We start from the raw sequence: 13055 nt of genomic DNA on the forward strand, positions 1-13055 counted from the left end.
TTTCTCCAAAGTGCCTTAAAAGCTTAGAAGTTAGAAATATGAAATGCATAGATGAATCATGTATTTACAAGACTTAAAACTTTTATATGAAAGTACATAAAGTAGTCTGATCTCCAAGGAACCTGCCTCTCCTTGCAATGTCTCTACGAGACATCAGACTTTGGTCTCTGAAGAAACTGAAAGGAACATGCTCCAACTTAACAGAGTCAGGTATGGTATAGGACAAGAATGAGGCACCTCACCAAGAAATAAATAAATAAAATGTTTTTTGGGGTGAGACCTATAACCTACTATCCACATAGGTTCCAATAATACCTATTATCTAAACTCCTTCTCCCAAGGAAAGTAATTGGAAAATATTTTTTTTCTGGAAAAGTGTATAAATCCAAAGAGGGGGCACTTAAACATGACTGACATCAAGGGCTCTCCCCGCAGAATAGGGAATTCATATAAATCACACTATCCAAGAGTGAAGGCGTGAACATCCTTTAGGGAAGACTCCAGGGCAATCCACCAAAACCACAACTAGAGAGCTTTGGGTAACCTTCTTAGTGTCATGGTTTTAAAAAACTGTTCACTTATTGAACCCCTTAGACACTTGAGAAAAGGTTCCATCCAATAAGAAAGACAAAAACAACGATGACAAAACACCCACAACAGAAAATACAGACACAGAACAAAACTTCAAAAGATCTCTGATACCCTTAAAGAAAAAAAGCTAACATGACTGAGTGCTTTCTGTGTACCAGGGACTTTTCTAAGTGATGTACTGGTATGATTGCTCTTAATTTTCATACAGTTCTTTAAAAAAGTCTATTGTTATCTTCATTGCTGAAATTAGAGATAATATCACATACACCAAGCAAAAGGATGTTAAGAAATTTTTAAAGATCAAAACACTGAAATCAAAATGATGACAATCAAAACAGGAGGAAAAAACAAATCAAGATAAAATGAAGGATTCTCCTGAAAAATAGAACAAAAGGCAAAGAAAATGGAAAACAGATGGCAAATATGAAAATAAATAAATAAGCCTAATATCCAATTATAATCATTCCAGAAGGGGAGACCAGGGAAAATCAAAGAGGGGAATATCAAAGAAATAATGTTTAAAAGAATTCATGGAACTGAAGGACAGCCAGGATGGAAATTATCAAGAATACAAGTAATAACAAATATTGGCAGGGATGTGGGGAGAAAGGTATACTAATATATTGCTGGTAGGACTGCAAATTGGCGCATGGAGATTTCTCCGAAAACTTGGAATAGAACCACCATTTGACCCAGTAATCCCACTCCTTGGCATATACCCAAATAACGTAAAATCAGCATGCTAGAGTGATGTGGCCACATCAGCGGTTACAACAGCTCATTTCACAATAGCTATGCTCTGGAACCCACCTACGTGCCTTTAACAGATGCATGGATAAAGAAATTGTGGTATAAATATACAATTACTCAACCATAAAGAAGTATAAAATCATGGCATTTGTCGGTAGGTGGATGGAACTGAAGACTATCATGCTAAGTGAAATGAGCCAATCCCTAAAAACCAAAGGCTGAATGTTCTCTGCTCTATGGGTGCTATCACACAATAAGGGGCAAGGGAAACAACAGAAGTTCATTTGATTAGGCAAATGGGAATGAAAGGAAGGGAGGGGAATAGAATAAAATGAATTGGACATACTCTATACAACCATAAGAATGGAAAGTTATATTTCATATATGTATAATAAGTCAAAATACATTTTACTGTCATATATAACTAAAAAGAAAATAAATCTTAAAAAAAGAACTGAAAGAAACAAATATACAACTATATAACAGAATAAGTGAAAATTTTTAAATGTATATCATCCTGAAATGTTAGATCAGAGATAAAAAGCTTCTAAAAGAGGAAAAATAAGACAAATATAAAGTCAAGAATCAGAATAATATTGAAACTGCCAAAAAATATCAAGCAATGTATTTAGATTATATTCAACCTGAAATTCCATCAACTAATCATTTTCATATAGATTTCCAAATCTTATGTCCCAAATATCTTTTCTCAAGAGACTAACAATATTACTAAAATGAAGGGATGGGGCTGGTTCAGTGCAGAGCACTTGCATGGCACACGTGAGTCAGTGGCTTTGATCCTTAGCACCACATAAAAATAAATAAACAAAATAAAGATATTGTGTCCATGTGTAACTAATTTTTTTTTAATTAAAGGATAATCCAAAAAAGAAAACATGGGATGCAGGAAACAGGAGTTCTAAGAACAGAGAACAGCCAAAGGAAGTTCTAAGACAATGGCTGGGTATATATATATATATATAGTTTATGTATATGAGGTTTATATATTTGAGGTCCCGGGAGATTAGCCCAAATCCCAGAGCTTGGGAGGCGCTGAGCCAGGACTGGAGTCTGAGTGTGCTGGGTCCTGAGTGCCACAGCCCTGGGCACCAGAAGGCAGCCCAGGCTTCTGGGCCTAAGCTGGACGGTGCCAGGCTGCTACAGAGCAGGGCCAAGGGCGGGAAGCAGGGCACAGCCTGCCAAAAGGGAGAGGGGTGTGTGTGTGCATGTCTTTTTGTGGGCATGCATGTGCCTGTGCGCGTCTCTCTCTCTCTCTCTCTCTCTCTCTCTCTCTCTCTCTCTCTCTCTCTCTGTCTCTCTCCCTCCCTCCCTCCGCTATTCTGCTTTCTCAGCAAGCCTCTCCCTCTGCCTCCACTCGGTTTTCTTTCTTCTTCTCCTTATTCCTCATCATCGTCTTCTTTTTTAAATGGGACTTAATTAGCATCGAGTTCCTCCTTCGGCTCCCCATCCCCGCCCCCACCCTAACCCCTGCTCTCCCTCCTCCCCCCCTGCTCTCCCCCCCCAATCCTGCCCTCCCCCTCCCCCTCCTTCCCTTCCTCCCCCTCCCTCCCTCTCTCCCTCCCTCCTCTCCCTGTCCCCAGGTACAGGCCAAGCGATCTGACCAACGCACTTGAGAACAAAGCACCAGGCAAATTGGGGGCCTGCGCAGGAAGCAGGAGCTGAGCTGAGATACTGGGTCTGCAGTAGCCCAGCAGGATCATGCTTCCTCAGCCTGGGGCCCGGTGGATGGGCGGGTGCCAGAAGTTGCTTGTACAGGGTGGTTAGGGCCAGGCTTTGGCACCCAATCAGTCCTCTTCTGGCCTTCTCTGGAGCCTCTCACCTTCAGGGAGCCTTTCAGTCCTCAGTGAGGACAATCAGAGGGTCAGCCAGGATCACACACTCGACTACAGGAACCCCATAGGTTAAGGGTGAAGCTGAGGCCAGAATCCCAGAAGTCAGGCTCCCTGGCTTCCCTTCTCCTGGCTTGGCCATGCTGGGTCCAGTCTGAGTGGGTGGGAGGAATGGCTGGTGGATATACAGAACAGGGCCTGGGATCCCTAGAAGATCAGGCAGAGCCCTCCAGGGACTGTTCTGGCATGTGGAGCAACACAGAACATTGGCACGATGCCCATCAGAGGAACGGGTCAGATGTCACTTGGATATCCTCTGCCTTGGCTTCATGGAGCTTATCCAGAGCTTAACACGAGACTTATGGGAAGGGGAACAGGCAGGAGGAGGGGCTAGGATGGGCAGGAATCCCCCTCTATAGGCCAGTCCTCCCAGCCTCCCTCCCTGCCCCCACTGACAAGCCCTGGCCCTGATGCCAATCATGGCCTGGGGCCTGGCTGTGAGGATATCCGTGAACCTTTACTCCTTGACCCAGTTGTCCAGTGGACTGTCCTTCCGAGACCCAGGTGTGAGCGTGTGTCCACTTGGCTTCTCTCGTCCACCAAACCCGTTGCCTGGTCCTCTAGAGCCAGGCTCAGAGGCTCTTAGTTTGGTGGGGGTGTCCAAGAAACTGAGAGAAACCGTGTCTGTTTTGTGACACTTGGAGTCCAAGAAGTCATGGGAGCTGAGAAGATGTCAGGGCTTGGCATCAGGGAAGGCCTCGCTAGGCTTGAATGATCAGTCAGGTGTAGATGACAGAGGATGGAAACAGGTTCCCTTCAAGCCTTGGGAAAGCCAGAATGTGTTTTGCTGTTCTAGTGATTCTTTACAACTTTGGGATCCTGGAGCCAGAAGGAGGCACAGGCCAGACCAGGCACATGGGCGAGGCTGCACTTGAACACAGACCCAGTTCTCTACCACCTCGGGCAGTGACAGGACCTAAGACAGGACCATCAGCTGTTTCGCACCTGACTTCCCTATCCCTTTATCCATCGTGAGCCCTGACCACCTGATGTAACCTCAAGTTCAACACTGCAGACTCCCAAGTATTCCTTGGTTTTCTTTTTTGTTTTTGTTTGTACTAGAGATTGAACCCAGGGGCACTTAAACCCTGAGCCACACCCCGGGGCCCTTTTTGTATTTTATTGAGAGACAGAGTTTCACTGAGTTGCTTAGGGCCTTGCTAAATGCTGAGGTTGGTTTTGAACTCACAATCCTCCTGCCTCAGCCTCTGGAGCTGCTAGTACCATAGGCATGCGTCACCGTGCCTGGCCCCAGGTCTTCCTTTGGTCTTCATTGTGAACCTTATCTCTGCCCATTGCTCCAATCTGTTCCCAACCCTGGAGCCCACTCTCTAACTACAGGAATTCCAGAGATGGAAGGCCCTTTCTATCTTCAGATTTGCTTCAAATGCAGCTTGAAGATCAACTTCCTTTGGTGACTTTTCACCTCCTGAGCTGTTCCAGGACTTACTATAACCTTCTTGGATTATTTCTGTTGTAGGGACTCCAAGTGGCATCCAGTCCCGGTTTTCTGAGCATGCCTCCCTAGGCTCAGCCAGGGCCACTGTGGAGAGCGGTCCAGGTTGCAAACTGCACAAGGTTCGTGGCCAAGGGCGAGTGGGGGCCAAAATCCCACCTGCCTTCTGCTTACCAACCCTGTGCAGGCTGCTCCAGAGGGCCTCTGCCTACAGAGGGTGTCCTTTTCTAATTAACACAAAGGTGCTGAACGGGTGGGTGGGGCCCTGGCTCCTCTTCCCACTCCCATCCCCACCATGAGGCCCCAGAGGAGGAAGGGGACTGGACATGATGCACTCTGCGCGCCTGTCCCAGCTGAGCGCCTGGGTTTGTGAGCTGCAACACACATCTGGTGAGCGGAGCCAGCTCGGGACAGAGGCTGTTCCGGGTGTGCAGAGGGACTGTGTGTGAGGATCAGTGAGAGGAAATGAAAATTGGGGATGGCCCTCGGGGGAATTGACTACAGATGATGTCAGAGAGGAGGTGGCCTCCTGGAAAGCAAGGGACTCGGATGGCTGCAGAATGGCATCTTTGGAGGGGGGAAGGAGGTGTGGGAAGGAGGGCTCTGTCCACTGTCCCCTGAAGACCACCTTTATGCCCCACTCAGACCACCTGGCTCTTTGCCCCTAGCCACCTCCTAGCTCTCCTGGCACCTGGGGAACTGGGGAGGTGCATTCCTGTGGAGGGCCTCAGGCTGGGAAGTCTGGGAGGAGGGGAGCATCAGGATGGCTCTCACCTTCTGGCAGCACACTTCACAGCTTGCACAGGGCTGGCTTCTCCCCGCAGGGTCTCTGAGTCGCTTTGTACAGTGGGTCCTATCATTCCTGCTTTTCAGATGAGGAAACTGAGGCTCAGGGATCTAGTAAGTCACCTCTTTCAGGTCGCTCAGCTAGTCAGCTACAGAATCCCTATTTGAACTCCAAACCCCTAGTTTTTTCTGTTCCCCCTGCCTTTGGCCATGAACATGAGCTGAGGGCCAAGGATTACCTATGAATGATTTAAAAAACTCCAAACAGTGGCCAGTTGGTGTTGCATGCCAGTAGCTTGGGAGGCTGAGGCAGGAGGATCAGGAGTTTAAAGCATCGGACCAATGCAGTGAAAGACGGAGAAGGTACTGGAAGAAAAACAGAGGTGGAAAGTGGAGGAGGGTGGAGTTTGGCACAGGGAGAGGCCTCTGCAGGGTCAATTGCAGAGGTCCCTACCCCTCTGCTTGCAGGCTTTTTTGCAGGGAATGGGACAATGGAGATTGAACCCATGGGTGCTTTACCACCAGACTGCATACTTAATTCTTTTTTTTTTTTGAGACAGGATGTCAGTAAGTTGCTAAGGGTTGCACTAAAATGCTGAGGCTGGCCTCAAACATGTGATCCTCCTGCCTTAGCCTCCCGAGTGCCTGATTACAAGCTAGAGTCAGAGTGCCTGGTTCTGCTTGCAAGCTTTTTCAAGGTTGCTGGAAAGGGGTTGGGATCTGCTGCCAGTGAACCTACAGCCCCTTTGGACAAGCTGAGGCTTCTTCTAGGCTTAGGGCTTAGCTTCTGTGGGGCACGGTTTCACCACCTGATTGACCACTTGTCCTAGCCGTACTGACGTCAGTCACCAGGATCAGGGAAGATGGTTAGAGTTGGTGGTGATTGGCAGAGTGGGCCAGGTGGGAGAAGATGACAGCTAAACCCCAGCCCTGTTGTCCTGCTGCCAAGGAGGCCTGGAGGATACCCCAGCAGCTGTCCCTGAGTGCTCCTGACCCAGGACAGAGGATCCAACACTCTTACTTTCCAGGTTCAGAAACAGAGGCCACAGAGAGATCCAGCCCCACTCTCGTCCTTGTCTTCATTTGGCAGGAGAAGGTAGTTATGGTTGGCCTGGGGCCCCACTCAGAGCATGCTTGTCCCCAGAGGCTTTGTTTCTAGATGGGGGCCGGCTCCTTCACCTTGGTTCTCCTTCTCCCTTGAGGATCCAAAAGAAAAGTTGGTTCTGCAGCCAAGACCAAGACATGTGATAGTGCAGTGCCCAGCACGGAGGTGCAAACACTGCGTCTCAGGGCCCAGGGTGATTTGTGCACAGTCGCACACCCAGTGAGAGCTACAGCTGGGACAGAATCTCTGCGTGTGCCACTCCGAATCTGCCAGTTTTCTTGGTTGGTTGCTTTCTTTTGTTTCTTCATTTTTTTTTGAGGGACAGAGGAAATGATAAAAGTAATGCACACTTTCTATATAGATTACAAAACCACACACAAGAAAATAGAATCCAGAGTCCTACTAATAAGGGAAAGCCATTGGTGACTTTATATTCTTTTTATTGGTCTGGGTACTCAAGAGTGCACTACCATTGAGCCACATCCCCAGACCTTTTCATGTGGAGACAGGACTGTGCCAAGTTGCCCATATTGACCTTGGATTGGTGCTCCTCCTGCCTCTGGAGTAGCTGTCATAACAGGCATGTGGCAATGCACCCAGCTTAACTTTTTTTTGTTGTTGTACTGCAGATGGAACCCAGGGGCACTCGACCACTGAGCCACATCCCCAGACCTATTTTGTATTTTATTTAGAGACAGGGTCTCACTGAATTGCTTAGGGCCTGGCTGTTGCTGAGGCTGGCTTTGAACTTGTGATCCTCCTGCCTCAGCCTCTAGAGCTGCTGGGATGACAGGCATGTGTTACTGCACCTGGCTAAAATCTTGCATCTTGCAGGACTGAAACTCTCTACCCATTGCACAGCAGCTCTGCATGCTCCCTCTCTGCCAGTCCCTGCAGCCATCCTGTTCTCTGATTCTATGAATTTGACTATTTCACATTCCTCATGTGAGTGGGATCCTGCAGGTTTTGTACTGTGTGTGGCTTGTGACACTATATCCTCCAGGTTCACCCATGTTGGAGCATGTGACAGGATTTCCATCTATTTAAAGTTGAATAATATAATGTTGCATTTTGAATGTGTGTATGAGAGAGAGAGAGAGAGAGAGAGAGAGAGAGAGAGAGAGAGAGAGAGAGAGGAGAGAGAGAGAAAGAGAGAGGAGAGAGAGAGAGAGAGAGAGAGAGAGAGAGAGAGAGAGAGAAGGAAGGAGAGAATGAGGGAAACTGGGAGAGAGAGAGAGAGAGAGAGAGAGAGAGAGAGAGAGAGAGAGAGACTGTTTCCACATCTAGGGTTTCAATATGTTTGGAGAAATCTCCAGAAGCAGGCTTGCTGGATCACCTGGTCATTGTATTTTTGTTTGTGGAACTTCCATGATGTTTCTTGGTGACTGCATCCTTGGACGCTCCCAGCCACAGCGCACGAGCCTTCCCTTTTCTCCCCGCCCTTCCCAGTGCTGGCCATCTTTTGCTAATTTTTATGGTGGCCCTCGGAACAGGGGCAGGGCGGCATCTGATGGTGGTTTTCAATTATGTTTCCCTTCCCATAGACCAGCAGGGCATTCATTTCTCTTCTTCTGGACACCCCCTTTTGTATTTCCCTGGTGTTCCCATATGCCATCCACCACAAATATTTCTCCACATATTCTTTGCTCTGTGGCCAGGTGCAGTGGTGCATGCTGGTAATCCCTGCAACAGCTTGGGAGGCTGAGGCAGGAGGACTGCAAGTTTGAGACCAGCCACAGCACCTTAGAGAGACTCTTTGTGTAAACAAAATATTTTTAAAAGGCGGAGCTGTGTATGGCTTAGTGCTTAAGCACCCCTGGGTACCAAAAACCAAAATAAAACAAAAAAACTAATAATGGTTCTATACAACCCTTTCCAGGAAATAGAAGAGGAAAGAACATTTACCAATTCATTTTTTGAAACTAAAATCCTGATTCTAAGATCAGACATACACAGAACAAAAAAATTGAAAACTAAAGAACAAAAATGCTGCCGGACCCAGTGGTGCACACCTGTAATCCCAGCGGCTCAGGAGGCTGAGGCAAGAGGATTGCAGGTTTGAAGCCAGCCTCAGCAACTTAGTGAGGCTATAAGCAACCTAGTGAGACCCTGTCTCTAAATAAGATTTAAAAAGGGCTGGGGATGTGGCTCAGTGGCTGAGTGCTCCTGGGTTTGATTCCCAGTACCAAAAAAAGAAAACACATTTTTTTTCTTTGCCCCTTCCTTCACCCTGAAGGCAGGCATATGAATTTGGAGAGCCTAGAAGCCCTGCAATGCCTCTGTCAGTTCTGACACAGTGGCAGTGGTGTCATGCTGTCAGGGAAAGAGGTGGCTTAAAAGGTTCTTATGAGCATTACATAGGGCGATGTATAAAAAACCATATAAGTGTGGATTGCTAAATAAATATAATTTCTAAAATAATGATGCTTATTTTCAGTTTCTAGATAGCCTGAACTGTATTTTATCTTCTTTCCTCATGGTGGCCTGTCATCTATTCAACTGATTGATGACTCAAAATTTGCTGAATGAATGATCTCATCTATATCACATTATACTTTTTGAATATTTGATTTATGAGAGGGACATCACATTTTATATACATACCCAAAGCACCTACCTTTGAAGATTAAAACCTAAATAAATAGTTTACATTTATTCTACTTTTAAGCCATATGAGATTCTGTCATGGACTGAATAGTGTCCCCAAGATTCACATGGGAAAGCCCCAATGCCTGAGACTTCAGAATGTAGTTACTACATGTGGAGATAAAGCCTTTAAAGAGATAATTAAGTTAAAATGAAGTATTTAACATTGCTTCTAATTGAATATGCCTGGTGTCCTCATGAGAAGAAAAACATTAGCACAGGTTTGTGCTCACAGAGTTGTAAAACCCTGTGAGGAGAGAGAAGGAGACAGCCACCTACAAACCACAAGCAAGGTCCGGTAGAAACCAAACCTACTGATCCACAAACTTCCAGGTTCCAGAACTGTGAGAATATGAATTTCTGTACATTAAGTAACCCTGATCTGTGGTATTTTCTTGCGAGTGCCCTAAAAAACCAATACAGATACACTGCTTCGAGTTAGGGACGAGATCTCTTTTTTTTTAAAAAAAAGACAGTACTGGTAAAGTAGAAGCACTGTCCCCCCAACCAGCCTGCAGATGTGCCAACTCAAGCTCCCTTGCTTTCTGCGCAGTTAGTCCCTTCCCAGGTATGACATGGGGCATCACTTGTCCAGTGCCCCTCTCTGATTCAAATGCTGTCAGGTCTGTGTAGCTGTAGGATAGTAAAAAAAAAACAGCATTTGCAGGCTTTATATACCATAAAATTTGTGATCTTAACCACAGTTAATAGGTCAGCAGTATTACATACATTCACAGTGTTGTGGTGACTAATCTCCAGAATTCTTTTACTCTTGCAAAATTCAAACACTATTCCCAGTAAATAACTCCCCATTCTGTTCTCCACACTGCCCCTTGCAATGTCCATTCTACCTCCTGTTGTTAGGCATTTGACTGTTCAGGCACCTTGCAAGGGTGGGATCATAGAGTATTTGTCTTTTTTTGCGCCTAGCTGCCTTATTTCCCTTAGCATAATGTCCTCAACCTTTACCTGGGTCATAGCTTGTGTTGGAATTCCCTTTCTTTTTAAGGCTGAATATTGTGCTCTCTCTCTCTCTCTCTCTCTCTCTCTCTCTCTCTCTCTCGCTCTCTCTCTCTCTCTCTCTCTCTCTCCCCCCCTCTGTGTATGTGTGTGTGTGTGTGTGTGTGTGTGTGTGTGTGTATCACATTTGCTTTATCCAGTTATTTGCCCATAACCCCTTGGGCTGCTTCTACCTTTTGACTGTTGTGAAGAACTGCTTTACAGCTAGGTACAGTGATATGCTCCTGTAATCCTAGCAGTTTGGGAGGCTGAGGCAGGAGGATCGAAAGTTCAAAGCCATCCTCAGCATCTTAGCAAGGCCCTATCTCAAAACAAATACTAGCAAGGGCTGTGGTTATGGCTCAGTGGTTGAGCACCCATGAGTTCAATCCCTGGTACAAAAACTAAAAGGCCTGCCATGTATATAGGTGTACCAGTGTTGGAGTCACTCTGGAAATACACACCCTTAAGTCCTGAGCAAGAGATACTGAACAATTATTGCATCCCACAATAACTTGGGCTTTACTTCCGCTCGGATAATGAGGCGTGGCTCCAAGAGTAGGTGTCACCTGGTGGGACTGAGTTACACTCACCTGTTCCTTTGTAATTCTACCCCTTGCCCTGTTTGGGATAGACTGTCCCATGGAACCAACACTTGTGTGTCACCTATATAAGAACAAAGAATTCCAGTGGCTTGCTCTCTTTCCAGGGACCCTGAAGTTCAGAGAGCCGTCCCAGATTTTGAAAAGGCACTTCTGTTTGTTTGCATGCTTCCTTCACTGTTCCTTAAGTTATTGAAATAGTTAGATTTTGTGAACCCAGCAATAGGTTGCCAGCTAGGATAGATGGTAATATACCAGTATCTCTTACACATCTTGCTTCCAATTTTCTGGGAAGTATCTCCTGAAGTAGAACTCAGGACCTTACGATTACTCTGTTCAACTTTCTTGAGGGCCTGCCAGACTGTCTTCCTTGAGGGCTGCACCATTCTGCATTACCACCAACAGTTTGAAGGTTTCCAGTTTCTCCACATCCTCACCGCTATATGATATTTTCAGTTTTTTTTAAATGAGAATAACTGTCTTCATGGATATGAGGAACCAATTTTGCATTTTAAAAATTATTATGGTTATACACTAAAACTTACATGTAAAAATTAAAAAGGGTTAATAAATATAGATATGCAGAAGAATTATTATAAGATAAAACAACTAAACCCCCCAAATGATGTCACAGTTTTACTGGAAATTTAATACAAATTTCTTGGATTTGGGTCACTTTCAAAGAAACAACGTACAATGTATATTGAACTATTTATGGTATTTTTTGTTTGTCTCCCTTAAATCTTTGCAACCCTATAGGCGTACTAACATCATTGGTTAACAAATCAGAAAACTGACATTTCTCAAGCATAAATAATAATTTAAGACCCCCAGTTGAATGACAGGGAAAAGTGGCCTAGGTATTTGTCCAGGCTTATAGATCTAAGTATAATGAAGTCAAGATGAAAGTAAGCAAGTAAGATTGACCACCCATATTCCTAGCCATTAAACTGTGCAACCTATAATTTGATAGAGCAAGATTAAACTGTGATCAAAACCCAGCTCACATCTCATCAGACTGGCCAAGTTTCTCTTCCAATTGATAATAACTCCAATTGAAATTTTAAATGCTGCAATATTCAATTGCCTGTCTCCTGGAGTATATGTAGACACAAATATAATCTTGTCATTTTGTCATTTGCTAGCTGGTATTGACTGTCGAAATGGAGGAAAAGGTAACAATAGCTTTGTTATCAAAACATGCTGAGGTTACATGACTATCATTTAGAAAGACTAATTCAGGAGAGCCTGAAAATATTTGGAAATATTTGTTGTTTGTTTTTACAACTTTTAAAGTACTGTTCATCTATTGGAAAAACAAAATCTGCTCCAAAAGAAATTTTAAATGGCAAAAGTAGTTGAATAATTATAGGAGAGTAAATGGAGTTTATATTGTGTTAATAAAAGTGTGGTACTTTAATGTGAAGTCTCACTGACCAACTCTGCAAGTGGTGAGAGGAAAGGTTTAGAATCAAGAGAATGTAAACCTATGGAAGAAACATGGGTGGGGAGCATAAATCAACAGAACAAGAAGTAAAGGCAAATGGAAAGTAAATTAACCTTCAGATTCATTGCAGCATGATAAAGGGAGAGAGAACTGAAAGTTGTCTTCAATGTTTCATTCCAGATTGTGAGGAAATATTCTAGCTGTAACTGCTCTTAAGGTGATTTGTTACCAGTAATGAGATGATTATATTTAGACTATAAGTTCAAGGTAGAATAAATCACTGTTCCACAGTTAATCAGAGGAATGATCATTCATGTAAGATTTCACAAGGCGAGCTTCAAAACACATCTTGTGGAATATTGAGTAACTCCATCCATCTAGAAGTTTAGTTTACTTATTTTAAATAAGTTTATTGACAATCTGGCTGCAGCATCTGTAATAGGAAGAAATGCACTTAAGGAAAATCATGTTGGTCCTTTAGTCAACCTTCAAAAAAAAGTGAATATTTTAGGGAAAAAATTAAAAATAGCCCAGTTTGTTGATTTTTATATCAATAATCAAATCACCTTTTTCTAAATTACATCTTTTAGTCAAAAATTGTAAGAACAGGATGTGACAGGCTGAAATTGGCCAAATCACAAGGGGCACTCTCTCCTTTAGGTTCCATGAGAATACCTGCTGGTATAGAGCCCTCCAGATTTGTAGAAGGCATTTTGCTGCTTTCATTTCATTCCTCTATGCAACTCCTCTTACTGCCCAGCTT

The sequence above is a fragment of the Spermophilus citellus genome (assembly GCF_964194105.1).
Source record: "Spermophilus citellus genome assembly, contig: SCAFFOLD_175, whole genome shotgun sequence".
NCBI classification, from domain to species: Eukaryota; Metazoa; Chordata; class Mammalia; order Rodentia; family Sciuridae; genus Spermophilus; species Spermophilus citellus.